The 18,878-nt window shown below is 44.5% G+C and overlaps 1 non-coding gene across 1 annotated transcript; it reads left to right on the top strand.

Moving 5' to 3' along the window:
• Positions 1–9,463: 9,463 nt before the first annotated feature.
• Positions 9,464–9,571, top strand: LOC125581151. Its single transcript, XR_007318862.1, has one exon. It is a non-coding gene; the product is annotated as a small nucleolar RNA R71 (small nucleolar RNA).
• The last annotated feature ends 9,307 nt before the right edge of the window (positions 9,572–18,878 follow it).

Raw genomic sequence — 18,878 nt, 5'->3', positions numbered from 1 at the left:
ACACCTAGGACTCCTTATATACTGGCTCCTAGGTCGGTTTATACTTTTCCTCTTCTGCCCTTAAGCCGCCATAGCATAAAAATGGAGATATTCCAATTTTTCCGATCTTCGTAATTATCTTCAAAATTTCATATTTATCCGCGGAAACTTGATATTTATCTTTCCTTGCGAACCAAGCGTAAAACGTCATGCGGCTTACGGGCTGTTGGTTAAGAAATTGTAAGTTGGGCCTCGAGTCATGTCTTAGGTCCCTTTGGGCCGTCTTCTGACTCGAAGCGTTTATTACGGCTTCTTCCGATAATGAACGAACTTTCCGCGGTTTGTACGGTAAAGTTTGATCGATAACTTAGAATGGCGGGGAACGTGAAATGGGTTCGCTACGGTCTTCGGGAGATAGCATCAAAGGGTAGACGAGAACGCATGGACTAATATCGTATCGACGTTTCGGAAGAGCTCGGTCGCTGGGTAGCGATCGAGCGGAACGGACGCTCGGTCGCTACTTAGCGACTGAGCGGAATTGGTCGCTACTTAGCGACCGAGCGGAATCGGTCGCCACGTAGCGACCGAGCTTTGGCTCGAGCTCGGTCGCGACGTAGCGACCGAGCGGAACGAACGCTCGGTCGCTACGTAGCGACCGAGCGGAACGAACGCTCGGTCGCTACGTAGCGACCAAGCTTGGCTCGAGCTCGGTCGCTACATAGCGACCGAGCTTTGACTCGAGCTCGGTTGCTACGTAGCGACCGAGCGGAACACGCGTTCTGTCGCTGCGTAGCGACCCTTTTCGAGCTCTTGTCTGATGTCTCGTGTTTCCTCCGTAAAGTTTTTTGTATGGAAGAATCTATTTCGAAAAAGTATTTGTCGAAGAAGGTTTTTCGTTTTCTTCTTCGGACGTTTTGAATGTTAACTTCGTCGTAACCGTTTTTGACCCCAACAGTTATCCCCCCAGCTCGTTAGAGTCGAGATTCTAGCGCGCGGTTTGATGATTTTGGCAAAGTTAGGCGTATTGCACGAAGTTTACTTCAAACTCCGCGGAAGAAAATTCTCGAGAACGTGTTTATTAAAAAATATAAAATTCCGAGCCCATACTTCTATAAGTAGTGAGCTCTTGTCATTCATTTGCTTCACACCTTCCCTTCTTCAAGCCTTCAAAACCTCTCTAGCTCCAAATCTTTTGCCTTTAGTATGTCTCCTTCCCATGGTGACAAGAGAAGTTCCGATGTGGAGATGGGCGAAGCCACCTCTCCGGCGCCGATTCCGACTTCTCCGGTCGAAGCGCCGCCTTGCGTTGCCGACCATATCTCCTTTCGAGAGAGACTAGTTCGTCGCCAAGCCGAGAAAGAACAGGTTCAAGCCGGCTCCGAGTTCCCGTCCTCTTCTGCCCTGGCCGTTGCTCCGGGTCATGGGACCAAGGGCGTAACTCCGCGAGATACGGGAACTCTCGCAGGCTCGGTCATTCAGGATGCTTTGGTTTTTCCTGCTGGATCGTCCACGACTCCGATTCTCGTCGAAGATAAGGAGAGGGCTGCTGACTCTATGCCTCCTCCTCCGGCCAGGAAAGAGATCGTTCTAGCGCTGCGCGCTCCTAGTGTTGTTCCGGTTGCTCAGCCTAAGGGCCGGAAGAGGAAGTTTACCAAGGGCGGTGACGGCGAATCTTCGCAGCAAGGAGACTCGAGCATTGCGTCGGGGCTTCGCGGAAAGGTTTGTCGCTCGCTTACTCTCTTGATTGTTACATATTTCTCTGAAAGACAACAGATCCCTAACTTTCTTCTCGTTTCGCAGTTCATGTCGTTGATCGACGGGATGATCAGCGAGGGTGGTTCTGAGACTAGTCGTCTCGCCGGGGAGTTGTTGGAGCTGCAAGGTAGATGGTCTGAAACTGAGGCCATGCTGACGGCTGTCAAGGATTCTCACTCCGTGAAAGTGTCGAAACTCGAAGTCGCGATAGGGGAGATCGAGAGGGACCTCGGGAAGACGGCGAGTTCATTTCTTAAGGAAAAGAAAGCCAGGAAGGCCAAATCTTCGGAGGTGCGTCGTCTTCAGCGTCAGATCGAGGGTGATGCAGGGTTAGCGAGCCGCGGGATTCGAGAGGCCAGGACGCTCTTCGTTTTGAGTTTCAGGCTCGCTTGGGGAATATCTCCGCCTTTCTAGGCTCCCTTGAGTGCATCCGGAATAGGGATTTAGCCTTGGCGACGATTGAGGGCGGGATGGCCGTGGTTCAGTCATTCCAGAGTGAGACTCCTCCGACCTTAGAGGCCGAAGAGGCCCGACTGTCCGGCTGCAAGGGAGATTTGGCAGTCGTGGATGGAGATTTTGATCTCATCCTAGCTGACCTGAAATCCGCGTGCTTTCTTCCGACGTGTTCAGAAGGCCCAGAGGGGAAAGATCCGGTGCTCGGAGAAGGCGAAGGTGATGCGGCTCCAGGCTTGGACGAAGCGACAGGTGAAGAGGGAGCGTGAGTTCTGAGGATGACTTTGGTTAGATCTCTTGTGGGAGATTTTTTTTTATGTTTGATGTTTCGGCCTTAAATGGCCTCATTTCATGTTTCGGGACTGGCCGTATGTGGCTTTGAATCCCTGCCGCTCTGCGGCTTTCTTTTTATTTCTTTTAATGACAAGATGATCGAATTGCATTTTTCATAAGTTTACGTATGACGTGGAAGAAGGGTGATGAGTTGTCGTCTCATATCCTTCTTCGATGTGAAATGTTTCGTTCGAGATCTGTTTCGAGAGTTTTTCCGCGAGATATCGACTTCGCGGGATATCTGAAGATGTCGAATATAAACATAGAGGCATGGTTTTGGGATCTCGTATCTTTTGGATATCATGCCTTGAGATGTTAGAGACCAGTGCGCTGGGTTTAGGGCAAGACCTAGGTTTACTTTCGGTTTTAAGATTTTATGCGGTGACTAGCCTGCTATCGATTTATCTGTCGCGATTTTAACCTGATTCGTACCAATTTAAAGTCTGCGATAGGTTCTCGGCTTATATGACTTGTTAGATATGAATCGAGCATCTCTCCGGAGACAATTTTTAAGTCGACCGGAAGTGCTGGACTAAAATTACGGGTTTTTTTATAGCGCTATTATCCTTGTGTCGGATGTACGAGAGTCATCTTTGTGAGATGGCTATGTCTGTTTAGGACGTTCAAGAGTTAGATGTGATCAGCACCGAACTTGGCGGCAGATGCCGTCGTTTAGAGTTTTTTGCGCAAGATATGTGTTAAAATGTTCGTCATTTTTTGACGGAGTGTCCGTTTTCGTCGTTCGGAAGAAGTAACCCTCGAGGCATCTCTCGCGACGTCTCGCGATGCCAAAGGCTGCTTCTCCTAACGGCTGATTCATTTTTGAATATCGAAAATGTTTTGTGGATGAAAGATAATTTGCTTGGTTAAGATATGTCGGAAACATCGAAGGCGTGGTTGGATGTTTCCGAGTTTGAGAGTATACGAGTATACGTATCCACTCCCCCCCCCCCTTTTAATGAGGAGGGACAGCTGAATTTGCCTTTCGACAAACTGCCTACGTACTCCTTATGGAGATCAAGTTGGTTTGTTTAGCGATAGTATTTTTTGAGATGCATTGCGTTCCAGGTCCTGGGAATTTTTATGCCTTGCATGTTGGCTATTTCGTAGGAGCCCGGTCGGTCGACTTTTTTGATTTTATAGGGTCCTTTCCAGTTTGCTCCGAGTTTTCTCGCGTTTCGTTCAGCGGTGTTTTGGAAGACTTTTGCGAAGGACCAGATCTCCCTGATTAAATCTGCGATTCGGTACGTTGGAATTGTAGTACTTTGCGGCTGCGTGTTGGTAATTTTGGATTCGGATGAGCGCTCGATCTCGGCGCTCGTTAATGAGATCGAGATCGTCGAGGAGCATTGCGTTGTTGAGCTCCTCTCGTTCGGGAAGTAATCTTCTTCGAACACCGGGGAACTCTACTTCTGCAGGTATCATGCATTCCGTTCCGTACACCAGAGAGAAAGGGGTTTCTCCTGTTGCTCACCTCGGGGTGGTACGGTGGGATCAGAGGACTCCCTTAAGTTCATCGGCCCACCTGCCTTTTTTGGCCTCTAAGCGTTTCTTCAGTCCGTCAAGAATGGTTTTATTAATCGTTTCAGCTTGTCTGTTACACTGCGGATACCTGGGCGTTGATTTGTTAAGTCGTATCTTCCATTTTTCGCAGAACGCCTCGAACCGGGTGGAGATAAACTGAGATCCGTTATCGGTTACGATTTCGTAAGGAACTCCATGCCTACATATGATGTTTCTCCATACGAAACTTTTGACTTGGACATCTTTTATACTTGCGTACGAATCTGCCTCTTCCCATTTTGAAAAGAAATCGGTGAGGAATAAAAGGAAACACTTTTGCTTTGAATTATGAAGGGGACCGACGATGTCCATGGCCCAGTGCATAAAAGGATAGGGCGATGTGATGAAGGCGAGAACTTCGGCTGGTTGTCGGATGGTTGGAGCATGCCTCTGGCATTTTTCGCATGGCGCTTGATTTTCACTGCCAGTGATCTTCCGCCGGAATGATTGCCGCAGGACCCAGAATGTACTTCTTCCATCATTTTTCTTGCTTTTTCCCCTTCCAGGCACGTCATGACTGGTCCGGAGAATCTCCATTGGTAAATTTCGCCGTCCACCGTTACGTAGCGCGCAGCATGTGTTCTCACTTTGCGGGCTGCCCATTTCTCGGTGGGCATGTGTCCGTTGATAATGTAGTCTCGAATTGTCTGCAGCCATGGGGTATCGCGGCCGTAATCAGATTGCTCTGATTGCGGTCGTATCGTAACTTCTTCTTCTTCGTCATCTTGACCTTCTATGAGGTTGACGACGATTGGTGGTCCGATGCTCGGATGTTCGATGAACTCGACCGGAATTACCCTTTTAAGTCCTGGGTCAGAACTTGATGCTAAGGCCGCGAGAGCATCTGCCTGGACATTTTCGGAACGGGGAATTCGCGTAAGGGCAAAACAGTCAATTTTTTGAACTAGTTTTTGGACCAGTTTGAGGTACGCGTCCATCCGTTCGTCCCTGGCTTCATACTCTCCGCTGAACTGACTTGCCACTAACTGGGAGTCGCAGTAAGCGTGGATGTTTCATATCTTCAAGCCGTGAGCCAAACGCAGCCCTGCGACGAGTGCTTCGTATTCGGCTTCGTTGTTTGAGGCGTGGAATTCCAGCCTGAATGATTGCTCTAAGATCTCGCTCGTCGGAGATGTGAGGCGAATTCCGATGCTTGATCCCGGCTTGGACGAGGATCCGTCGACGTGAAGGAGCCAAGTGGAATTTGGTTCCTCGTTGGTTATGGTCTCTGTCGGTAGTTCGACCAAGAAGTCCGCAAGCACTTGTGACTTTGCGCTTGTTCTCGGTCGGTACTCGATATCGTACTCGCTCAATTCGACCGCCCATTTGGCCAACCGGCCTGATTGACTCGGGCTATGCAGAATCATCCGTAGGGGAAAAGTCGTGAGGAAGACGATCATGTGGGATTGTAAATATGGTCTTAGTTTTCGGACCGATGTTACGACCGCGCGTGCTAATTTTTCTATTAGCGGGTATCTAGATTCGGCATCCAGCAAGGTTTTGCTTATATAGAAAATAGGTTTCTGTTCGCCGCGTTCTTCCTTGATCAGCACGCCGATCACAGCTGTTGCCGATACATCGATGTACAAGAACAAAGGTTCCCCCTCCACAGGTTTTGCGAGGACTGGAGGGGAAGTTAAATACCGCTTCAGCTGTTGGAAAGCGTTTTCGCATTCTTCCGACCATTCAAATTTTTTATTTCCCCGTAAGACATCGTAGAAGGGCAGGCACTTGTCTGTTGATCGTGAAATAAACCGGTTAAGTGCCGCGACTCTACCGGTCAGCCTTTGGACTTCCCGCTTATTCTTCGGTGAAGCCATCTCGATCAGTGCGTTGATCAGTTTTAGACTAGCTTCGATGCCGCGGAATGTGACTAGGTAGCCGATGAATTCCCCTGATGCCACGGCAAACCTGCATTTTGTCGGGTTGAGCTTCATGTTATGGGAATTTAACTGCGCGAAACATTCCTCGAGATGTGATACGTGATCCTTTGCTTGGAGGGATTTGACGAGCATGTCGTCGATATAAACCTCCATCGTTTTACCGAGTTGTTTAGAGAACATACGGTTCACGAGTCGTTGGTAAGTTGCGCCAGCGTTTTTAAGGCCGAAGGGCATTACCCTATAGCAATAGGTTCCGCGATCGGTAATGAACGCAGTCTTCTCGCAATCGCCAGGGTTCATCAAAATTTGGTTGCAACCTGAGAAGGCGTCCATGAAAGACAGAAGTTTGTTTCCCGCCGTTGCATCTACTAATCGATCGATATGTGGCAGAGGGAAACTATCTTTTGGACAGGCCTTGTTTAGGTCGGTAAAATCCACGAAAACTCGCCATTTTCCGTTTTTCTTTTTGACTACTACAGGGTTAGCGAGCCAGTCTGGATACCTCACTTCCGTTATTGACCCGACTTTAAGCAATTTTCCGACCTCGTCGTTGACCGCGGAAGCCCGTTCAGGTCCTAGCTTCCGCCTTTTTTGTTTGACGGGTTTGAAGGTCGGATCGATATTTAATTCGTGATACGTTATGTTAATGTCGATCCCTGGCATATCTTCCACGGCCCATGCAAAAGTATTGAGGTTCTTTTTTAGACAGGTTATGAGCTCTGTTCTCAAAGGCTCGCGGAGATTGGCTCCGATCTCGACGCATCGTTCCGGAGATGCTTCGTCGAGACAGACTGTGACCACAGGTTCGCAAGTTGGTTTGGTTTTTCCTCTAGGGCCGTGATGTTACGAGACTGCCAGAAGAGTTCAGCCGAATCTTGACTTCACGAATCCTGGTTGAAGACCTTTTTCTCCGTTTTTCTAGGAGTGGTCTCGAGGTCTGGTCTTTTTCGTTTTTGTTCTGCGGCGTAACACACATGTGATACTCTTGAGTTTCCCCATATTACCTCGACTCCGTTAGGGGTTGGAAACATGAGGCAAAGATGGTACGTTGATGGGATGGCACGCATGGTGTTCAACCATGGCGTTCCCATGATAACGTTATAAGATGCGGGACGGTCGACGACTAGAAACTCTATGACTCTTGTCACGGTTCCGTCTTTGACTGCGAGATTAATCGACCCGTAGGCCATGGTCGTTTCTCCCGAAAGTCCCAGTAGTGGGCTAGGGTATTTCACGATTTCGGATTGATCGATCTCTATTTTTTCGAGAGTATCTTTGAAGATGATATCGGCCGAACTTCCGGTGTCGATTAGCACCCTAGGGACGTCGATATCTTGGATCGTCAGTTCGATAACAAGGAGATCGTTTCGAGGTTTGGCTCGATCGACCGTTGCTCCCCATTGAACGAGATGACGTTCACGCACGTTGAGTCTTGAATATCGTTCCTGATCGTTGAGTGGCTTTTGTGGGTTAGATTGATCCGTGTCCCCCCTCCTTCTAGCGCCAAACTGTGGGAACCGAATTTCGCACTGTCGATTTCCATTTAAATAAGGAAACTAGGAAAACCCTAATTTCCCAGAGGTCCCGGATATCTGCTAATACCACACGCCAAGCAATCAGAACACAATAATGACAACGATAAAGTATAAGAAATCATAAAGAGAGCAAAGTAGATCTTATTCCGAATTCGCATTTGAGCGTTACAACAAGGTAAGAGCCTGGGCTACGAGAGCTGTCGGCGAGATTCCTAGTTCTAAAACCCTAAGACGGCAATAACCTAGTTGAGTAGAAGCTCGAATAACAAAAACGAAAATATGCCTAATTGCTCTAAGTGCTAAGTTTGCTCTGAGAAGTCCTCCCCATGCCTCTCGCCTAGGACTCCTTATATACTGGTTCCTAGGTCGGTTTACGCTTTTCCTCTTCTGCCCTTAAGCCGCCATAGCATAAAAATGGAGATATTCCATTTTTTTCCGATCTTCGTAATTATCTTCAAAATTTCGTATCTATCCGCGGAAACTTGACATTTATCTTTCCTTGCGAACCAAGCGTAAACCGTCATGCGGCTTACGGGCTGTTGGTTAAGAAATCATAAGTTGGGCCTCGAGTCATGTCTTAGGTCCCTTTGGGCCGTCTTCTGACTCAAAGCGTTTATTACGGCTTCTTTCGATAAAGAACAAACTTTCCGCAGTTTGTACGGTAAAGTTTGATCAATAACTTAGAATGGCGGGGAACGTGAAATGGGTTCGCTACGGTCTTTGGGAGATAGCATCGAAGGGTAGACGAGAACGCATGGACTAATGTCGTATCGACGTTTCGGAAGAGCTCAGTCGCTGCGTAGCGATCGAGCGGAACGGACGCTCGGTCGCTACGTAGAGATCGAGCGGAACGGACGCTCGGTCGCTACATAGCGATCGAGCGGAACGGACGCTCGGTCGCTACGTAGCGACCGAGCGGAACGAATGCTTGGTCGCTACGTAGCGACCGAGATTTGGCTCGAGCTTGGTTGCTACGTAGCGACCGAGCGGAACGAATGCTCGGTCGCTACGTAGCGACCAAGCTTGGCTCAAGCTCGGTTGCTACTTAGCGACCGAGCGGAACACGCGTTCGGTCGCTGCGTAGCGACCCTTTTCGAACTCTTGTCTGATGTCTTGTATTTCCTCCACAAATCTTTTCGTAAGGAAGAATCTATTTCGAAAAAGTATTTGACGAAGAAGGTTTTTCGTTTTCTTCTTCGGACGTTTTGAATGTTAACTTCGTCGTAACCATTTTTGACCCCAACAATTTACGTGGTGTTTTGATTTCTCAACTGCTGACTCTCTAGCCAAGGCTTCTTGCCTCTTTACAGTGTCTCCAGTCTGAACCACTTGCATTTCAAGCTTCCTCACCTGAGTCCCTAAGGTCTCAATTCTTGTGTTCAGACTGTTGTAGGCAGAATCTATCTTCCCATTGAAATCCACAGTGAATTCTTGCTGTCCTTCCAGAACTCTGTCAAGCATCGTTCAATCTTGCTTTCCTGAGTCTGTGGTGGTGGATTCTGGTAGAATGAGTTTCTATAGCCTCTGCTGTTGCTGCTGAAAGGTTTCTGGAACTGTGAACTCTGGTTACTCCTCTGACCATTGCCAAAGAAGTTTCTGTTTCCACCCTGGTTTCCAGACCTCTAAAATTCAGTACCTCCAATGTAGTTCACATCTTCTTCTCCTTCCATGTCTACAGCTTCTTCTCCTTCAGCCGAGCCGACCTGCTTCCTAAGAAGCTCATGAACCACATCTAACTTTGCTCTAACTTCGTCCATCTGCTCCTTCCCTAGGGATGCAACAGACTTCTTCCTCTCAAAGTCAGTGTTCTTGGTTCTGCTGTTGTTTGCTAGATTTTCTATCAGTCTCACAGCCTCCACCAGATTCCTGGTGTTGAAGTTTTCCTCGCTAGCTGTATCAAGAGCCATCTGATACTTCAAGGCGATACCTCTGAAGAAAGTGCTCAGCAGTTGCACTTCGTTGAATCCGTGGTGTGGACAGTCTCGCTGGAAGAACTTGAATCTGATCCACGCATCTTTGAAAGACTCTCCAGTCTCCTGCGCGAATGTAGCGATTTTGCTCCTCAAGTCTTCAGCGCGTGCCTCATCGAAGAAGTTTCGCAAGAAAGCATTCTTGATGTCGGCCCAGGATGTTAGAAATCATGTGGGTAGATGCTTAAGCCAGTGCATCGCTTCTCCAGTTAGAGAATACAAGAAGAGCTTGCACAATAGATAGTCCTCGGGGACTCCATCCATACGAATAGCAGCGATAAGATCCTAGAACCTCTCCATATGGTCCATAGGATGCTCGTGCGGTAACCCAGAGTAGGGTATTTGTGACACGAGTGTGTAGTACTGAGGCTTCAACTCGAAATTCTGCTTCTGAATCTCTGGAAGTCGAATAGCTGATCTGTTGGCGTAGTACTCATCTGGACGATTGTAGTCAGCCAGTGCCCTTGGTCGAGCAGCCTCTTCTACAGGTTGAGCAGCTCCTGTAGCATCAGTATCAGGGATTGCATTCCCCTGAGCGTCTAGTTTATGACTTATTGCATTACGCAGATGACCATCCTGGTCATACAAGTTTCCATTCTCGTTTTGTCTGAGAATAACAATCGCAACCATGTCTCGCGACTGATGATCGATCGATGTACGCGGTGTAGTATCGATCGATGTCGAACGATGTAGATAGGTCGACGATGAAGGTTGGATGTTGGTCGACGGTTTGGTGCGAGAATCAGTCGTCATGAAAGCTGTTGCGTCGAGCGATGTGGAACGTTGGTCTTTGTGGATCGTGCGTTCCAAGTGAGCAGGATCTTCTGAGAATAGCAGGTGTTTGTCCTTGTTGCTTCTAGTACTGCTGGGCATGCACCTGAAAAGACAAGAAAAAAATTTGTGTCAGAATGGGGGTAGAGAAAGGAATACGAATCAATAACACTAAATCTAATGGCGGTCAAAGCTCCCCGGCAACGGCGCCAAATTTGATACCACTCAAATTACCCTAAGGAGTGAATTACTCTCTCAAATAAGAGGTTCAGTTGCAGTACTTAGGGATCGAATCCACAAGGAGCTAGGGAACCTATTAAATCTAGTCAGGTTATTAATTCTAGGTGTTTGTTGTTTTATGGTTTAAAAGTAAATAGCAATCCTAATTGAGCAAGCCTATTGCTCGACTAACAAGATGATTGGGGGTGTAACTTTATTGGAAGATATTTGATGCATGGTTTCTATTCAGGTGTTAGAGATTATAATCCTATAGATGCCTAACAGTTGAATGCATGATATATTAGAGCTCAACTCCTTAATCACAGTGATCACCGATGGCAATTTTCACTGGTTAACTAACTAGATCTTGGATCTCAACTGTCATCTTTTGATCACAAGAAAGTGTCGATCGATGATCCTATATGGATATCGATCGATACACCTTTCGCAGTATCGATCGATTGTCAGAAGACAATATCGATCGATTGTCAGAAGACAATATTGATCGATTGTCAGAAGACAATATCGATCGATATCTTCTAGTTAAGCCCTAGGCGCGGGTTGATAATGCTCACTAGTCTCCTAGATCAGTGGTTAGCTCTCTCTAGCAGTCCTATCATGACAGATTAGATTCAGGACAGGATGATCAAGGATGTTTGACACATGCAAATTCCTAGGTTCACGTTCTAGTTAGCAATGCTAAAACAAGCATTAAGAACAATCAATCAATGAATACCACAGCTCAACAAATCTATTGTTGGGGCTAATTCCTCTAACCTATTTGAACAATGAATCTAACAAGTAAACTACTCAGACATAGCTAAGCAATTCATGACACAAAATATAGATAAAAACTTTATAGAATAGAATAGATGAATCAATGGAGTTCCAATCACAAATCTCTCTATGATTTTCTCTCCTAAAACTCTCTCCCTCACTTGCTGAAAGTAAGAATACAATGGTGGCTAAAGCTCTTTGCCTCTTAACACTTAGGCAAGTATATGACTATTAGGTTAAAAACTCGTCAGGGGTAATCTTGTAATTTGGTGAAGCTTTGGGTTTAAAGTCGGCTGGAACCAAGTCACGCATCTCGCGTCTCGACATCGATCGATGATACAGGATGTACATCGATCGATCATAATTTTCAATCGTCGAGGCTTCTCTTCTGTATCGATCGACGGCACTGGATGTGCATCGAACGATTGCTTCTTCTTCGTATCGACCTCTAATGGTCAGCTCGGATGAAATCTCTTTTAAGCTCATAAATGCTCCATAATCATCACTTTACTCCAAGATACTGCTGAACCTGAAAACATACCTAATAGGATATAATATATAATATATAGATAGTAAAACACTTATATACCATGGATGAAAATGGTTCAAACCCATGGTATATAACAGTCGATAAAGCCGCTTGATTGTGTATAAGATTGTTCCTCTGTTTCCATAGATGAAAGATAACCGTTTGAACTGCGATTTTCCTCAGTAGAGTAAGCTTCTTTGAAGGGGAGGACCGTATCCAAGAGAGAAGCTCCGACCAGGAGGTAAACATTGATGGTGGGGGTTGGCATCTTCTCAGCACCCCAGACCAAACTTCATAGCTGTACTCGCAGGAAAGCATAAGATGATCTCTGGTTTCATCATAGCGAGCGCAGAAAGGGCAAGTAGGTGCTATTGGTAGACCCCAAGCAGCGAGCCTCGACCTTGTGGGCAGCCTGTCGTAGTTTGCAACCCACATTGTGAATGTATGTTTAGGAATTCCTCCTTTGAGCCAGACGACGTCTACCCAATCTTTAGTCTCCTCCGTCGGCCTCAGCATCTCCCACGTCGAAGATGACCTGAAACTACGAGATGGACAATCAGCAGCAATCCATTCATATTCATCTATTATATCAGTAGCTAAAGGCAAGGTAATAGTTGTGAGATAAGCATGAAGATCAACTTCCTTTTGGGCTCTAGGATGCGGAAGTTTCCAAGCATCATCTCTAATTGCATCAGCAATAACCGCCTCCTTTCTGATCCTCAAAGCTCTCGGACCAGAAGGGCCAATATATTCAATTAACTGGCCAAACGGCGTCCATACATCGAACCAAAAACTTGCAGTTCTTCCATTACCCAGTTTGGATTGACAGAATTGAAGCGCGAGGGGTCGGAGGTCTAGTAACTTTTTCCAGGCCCAAGAATCAGGTGAAGCTTGGATGATCCAGAAATACTTATTATTTAAGTGAATACTCCAGTGCCAGTCCACCCAAAGAGATGGGGATTTAGACAATAGCAACCAAATGAACTTTAGGCAGAGTACTTGATTCCAAACCGAGAAGCTCCTAAGGCCAAGCCCTCCTTCCTGCTTGGGAAGACATACTGTTTGCCAAGCTATCTTTGCTACACCTCTCTTCTCTAGGTTTCCAGACCAAAGGAACTGGAGAAAAGGGTCCCAATGCTCTTAATACAGCCTTTGGGGAGGATGAATGCAGAAAGCCAGAAGGCGACTAAACCAAAGATCACAGTCCTGAGTAGTTGCAGCCTTCCAGCGAAGGAAAGAATCTTAGAAGTCCATGATTGAAGTTTCGAGGTGATCTTAAGCATCAAAGGTGCATATTCAGAGATCTTTAGCTTCCTGCTCATGAGAAGGAGACCGATATACCTTATAGGGAATTGACCCGAAGAGAATCCGTAGCTAGCAATAGCCGCTGATTCAGCTTGGTCAACTCCAGAGGTGAAGAGCTCGGTCTAAGTTGTGTTCATATGAAGGCCATACCAGGAAGCAAAGTCATCAAGGCATTCAGATATTCCGTGCAGGCTGTTACTAGTGCCATCGAAGAACACCATGACGTCGTCTACAAACATAAGGTGTGAAATCTTTAGTTGCTCCGTTCTTGGGTGATACCCAATAAGCCCAGAGTCAAAGCGAGAGAGGAGCAACCTTGATAGACATTCCATAGAAAGAACAAACAAATAAGGCGAAAGGGGATCACCCTGCCTAATTCCCTTTATACTTTTGAAGAACCCACCCGAAACTCCATTAACACAAACAGAGAAGGAAGCTGTAGACAGGCATTCAGATATCAGACCAATATAGCTTTCAGGAATGGCGATGGCTCGAAGAGCAGCAATGATGAAATCCCAGCGGACACAATCAAACGCCTTCCTCAGATCTACCTTCAACATGCCTCTAGGTGATAGCGCATGAGTGTTGTAGCCATTGACGAGATCCGTTGCAAGCAAGACGTTCTCCGCTAAGAGTCGCCCTGAGAGGAAAGCGGATTGAGCTTTAGAAATCATAAGCGGGAGAATTTCTTTGAGTCTTGAGGCCAGAAGCCTAGATACGACTTTATAAACTGTATTTAGACAGGATATAGGCCAAAAGTCCGTTGTCAGTGATGCATTCAGCTTCTTGGGAATGAGAACTAGGTTTGCACAGTTCCACTGCTTTAGTAGCTTTCCTGAGCGAAAGAATTCCATGACGGCTTCAGTGACTTCCGGACCCACTACAGTCCAAGAAGCCGTAAAAAATTCCGCCGAGTATCCATCAGGCCCCCCAGACTTATTCTTTGGAAGAGAGAAGAACGCATTCCTAACATCCTTAGCGGAGAACTCTTTTTCGAAACTAGCAGCCTGGGCTTCTGAGCATTTGAAGTCAAGCAGAATGTCCATGTCACTTTAGATGAATAAGGGATCCGAAACCGGGCTGCCTAGGAGATCCTCAAAATAATCCACGCATAGCTCTTGAATACCCGATTGGGAAGTAATTTGCTCCCCGGTGCTTGAGGTTAGGAAATGAATATGATTTAAGGCCTGCCGGGAAGCTGCATAGCGATTAAACAGACTTGAATTTCCATCCCCAAGAGATAGCCAGTTGATGTTTGTTCTTTGGTAGAAGAAAGCTGTCTCAGCTGATGACAGCTCCTCCCACTCATGTTGAGCCTGAAGCTCGATAACAGCTTTTGAAGAGGAGGGAAGAGAGAGCATAGCAGATTGCGCATGGAGAAGTTTCTCATGCTCCAGGATAGTTATTTAGAAGTTGTTAGCAGAGTCAGGATAAAGTTTGATGCGGGAAACTATGAACCAACGGATTTGTTTATTTTTCAACGTAGATGAAATATTGCGGCAATTCAACAAATTAAGGAAAAATACAATGAAATTTTACGAAATCATTATTTGAATTCGGTTAAAGTTAGACGGTGTTATCCAATAATGTTTCTTAATTTATTGATCATGCTACTTTAGTTTATCAGATGATTTTTTTCCCTCCTGTCGTATTACTGATTTTTTTTTCTATTTTCTCCGTGGATCCCCGTGAAGTGTGAACCATGTAGCTTGGAATAAAATAATGTATTCTTTAACCATAAAACCTTTAAGAAAAACGTTTAAAAATTTCACACCTAAAAGCGACGTATTGGAAAGCCAACGAATCTTCTAAAACGTTTTAGTCAATTATGCCAATAAGAAATGAAAATATATAAATTATGTGACGAAAAGAGAATTCTGCTGGTGAACGTAATCGTTCGATGTAAACAACTTATTCCTAATTAATTTATGATCTTACTAGATAAGAATCATGATTTGTGTGTGTTACAATTAGGAATGAAAAATATAATATCTCTATATAAGTAGTGTCGAGTAATGATTTATGGTATACATTGCTGTGTTGAGAGTTTTAGATTTTGAGTTATTTATCTAAAGCAATAAATAAAAGTATTCTTTATATGTTAATTTCGAGTTTTATATTTGGTATCAGAGCAAAACCTGAAGTGGAAAATCGTGGACACTACACGAAGAAGACGATCAAACGATAGCGGACATAAAAGATGAGCCGGATACAACCACTAAAGAAGCATGACCCTCTTCGATAAAATTTCCGATGCTAAACTCTTCCAACTATACTGTTTGGACCATGAGGATGAAGATCGCTCTCAAGATCAACAAAGTTTGGGAAGCTATCGATCCTGGAAACAAACACGAAGAGAAGAACAACATGGCTATCGCCTTGCTACTCCAATCTATACCTGAAGCATTAACCTTTCAAGGAGGCAACCTTGATACAGCCAAGTTCGTATGGGACGCAATTAAAGCAAGATGATATCACTCAAATTATCTTAAGGAGTGAATTACTCTCTCAAATAAGAGGTTCAGATGTAGTACTTAGGGATCGAATCCACAAAAACTCTAGGATTACACAATAAATTATGGTCTTGAAATAAATATAGATTGAATGGTTTAAAAGTTTTAATGTTGTAAATGGATTGGTGAGCAAGTTTATTGCTCGATTGATTGTTTTGAGGTTGTTAACAGCTGCCCCTATACTTAATTCAGAAGCAGAAGACATTTATCTCTGGAAACCAGGCAGCAAAGTCGCTTCTTGTACCTTCTCAACTCCGGATACTTGGGTAGCTTTGCACCCACAGAGGGAAACAGTTTTCTGGCACCGCCAAGTTTGGTTTCAAGGGAGGATACCGAAACATGCTTTTATTACTTGGGTGATTGCTCGCAACAGGCTGGGAACAAGAGACAGAATGCGGAGTTGGGGCCTGCAAGTGCCGGCAACTTGCATTCTATGCAATGGGGCGGATGAGACGAGGCAACACCTCTTTTTTTATTGCCCATATAGTACTGAGGTGTGGACATTTTTTTGCTCAAGAATGAATCTCCACCCTCCTGCTTTGTTTGAAGATGGACTTAGATGGCTTAGAAACCTATCGCCTGATGAGTTTGTGATGCTGATCGCCAAGCTTGTGTTCCAGGCAGCCTTGTATAGTATTTGGAAAGAGAGAAATGTTCGAATTCATAATCAAGCTTTCCGACCAGCACAAGCCGTGATTGTTGAGATGAAGCAAATCATACAAGGCCGCTTGGATCCCTTGTCAAGAGCTAGTAACTCTAGGCGGACTGATACCACCTTACTAGGTACGTGGTTTAACTTTTTCTAGCAGGGGAAAAAATAAGAAGAAGAAGAAGAAGGTCAGGTATTTTAAAATTTTGAAGATTGATGGAGAGTTGGAGCGGTGAAAAAGTGAAGAAGAGACGAGGTAGTTCAGCAGTTTCTTTTTCTTTCTTTAAATAATTAAGGTTTTGAAAGTTTCATCCCGGCTTGTGGGCGCCTTGTAGGTTTCCGAATATTATCTTTCTCTCGTCAAAAAAAAAAAAAAAAAAGTTAACAGTTGGGTGAAGTAGCTAGATTCAGGTATATTCTCAGGTATGATAAGTAAAACTTAACTTGAGTTTTTAGGGGTTTGTTGATATTAATTGTTCTTGAATTTAAACTAAGATATAATCTATTTGATTGTCTAATCTGGATCTCGGATCTTAACTCTCGTATGTTAATCACGAGAAAGTGTCGATCGATAATTCTTTATGAATATCGATCGATACACCTTTCAAAATATCGATCGACAGGGCTATCACTGCGTTTTTAGGGGTTTATTGATATTAATTGTTCTTGAATTTAAACAAAGATGTAATCTCTTTGATTATCTAATCTGGATCTCGGATCTTAACTCTCGTATGTTAATCACGAGAAAGTGTCGATCGATAATTCTTTATGAATATCGATCGATACACCTTTCAAAATATCGATCGACAGGGCTATCGCTGCGTTGATCGATACTTCTTCCAGAAAGCTTTACGGACAGGTATGATTTATATTCTCAAACTCACTAGATCAACTCTCGTCTGTACCTAGTCAGTTAGATCATACTAGTTATTTTCAGGTATTGGGTCAAGCAATGACTTGATCCCAATTAATCCTAAGTTCTAAGTTTAAAGGTGATAAATCTTAAGCTTAGCTTTAAGCACAACTAGATGAATGAACTATATTTCTAAACACCCTAACAATTGTTTGTGTCAGTAATACATTTATCAACCTATTGAGAAACATAAACCTAACAGCAAGGACTACTCAGACATATTCATGAAAAACATAGTCTGAATAATACTTAAATAAAATAATAAAAACATGATAGAGTAAAGAAACAAAGGGAGTTCAAGATCTTCCCTCTCTCAAGGTGTACAGATCTCTCTCTCTCCAATCCTCAGCTCTCTCTCTAGAATAGTATGAAGCATAGCCATCAACAATGGCTTAGAAAACAGTAAAATAGGGTTTCAGGTCGTCCAGGAGTATATTGGTAATATGTGGTGACTTATGGGCCTAAATTGGTCACGAAACAGGCTTGTCCTATTTTATGGGATCACTGTCGACCGACACCAATGCTACAATATCGATCGACAGTCCTTCATTTCTTCGACAGCTTCCTCTCGTGAGGCAGACTGACCGCTCTTCAGTAAAACAGACATAACTTCTGCTACATGATGTTGATTGACCTCAAACCGGTGGCGTTGGAAAGCTAACTCAAATCTCTATCTTGTGTCGAAATATTGTACTCGATATAACGGTGGGAAGGTCTACATCCATAGCTAAACATCTGATGCGTCTGCGCAGTTCTGCACCTCAAAAGGCTCCAAAATCACCATATTTCTCCAGAACGTACCTGAACCTGTAAATACTCTAAATAGACTCTATATAGTAGTAAATATATATTAAAACACTTATATACCATGGCTGAAAGTGGGTAAAATCCATGGTATATCAACTCCCTCAGACTTACCTTTTTGCTTGTCTTCAAGCAAAACAGACGGGCAGTCTCTCTGAAAGAGGTTTGAAAACAGCAGGAACTCATATGATTTAAAACTTAGAATCATCACCTCTACAATATTGCAATCCACATCTAAGAGGTCCTAATCACAAAAGCACATTATACAATATCCTAGCTTAGCAACCAAATTCACATTGCCAACAACTTAACATATCATGTCTGACATTCCCCTCTACCAACCTCATTTCTTAGCATAAATAAAAGTGCAAGCTTTACCTTGGGAGTATCGATCACAGGATGCAAGGATTTTCAAACAAGTATCTGGATCTGCAGGTAAAAGTTAGTTCATATCTTTTGTTTCTTCTAATTTCTCTCTTTAGTCAAAGTCTGCTTTCATTGCAGGATCATTGACCAAGATTGGACAGGCTTCCATGAATCAAGCCTTAATGGTGGTTGCCACCAAGTCCTGTTCACTTCTTTTTGACCTATATCTAAGAATTCATGTGAATCGAATCTTGATGATTGCCGCCACCAAGTCCCGTTCGAATTCTTTTTGTTGGAATCCTTATGAAGCAAGCCTTAATGGTTGTAGCCACCAAGTCCTGTTCAGATTCCACATAACTAACACCTATTATATATAAATATATCTACCTATAAATAAAAGGTCGAAATAGAGAGAGAAAAGATGATAAATCTACACAACGCTTTACCTTCCAGACTTGTTTGAAGAATCTGATCTCATGTATACCAAGCCCCAAGACAAGCAGTTATGTCAGGTTTAGTGTTGGAGGTCAGCTTTGGTTCCTTCAAACAATCTCAGCAAGT

Source organism: Brassica napus, chromosome C1, assembly GCF_020379485.1.
Source record: "Brassica napus cultivar Da-Ae chromosome C1, Da-Ae, whole genome shotgun sequence".
Lineage (NCBI taxonomy): Eukaryota > Viridiplantae > Streptophyta > Magnoliopsida > Brassicales > Brassicaceae > Brassica > Brassica napus.
Note: the sequence above shows the minus strand (reverse complement) of the source record. Positions and strands in the feature narration are given on the sequence as shown.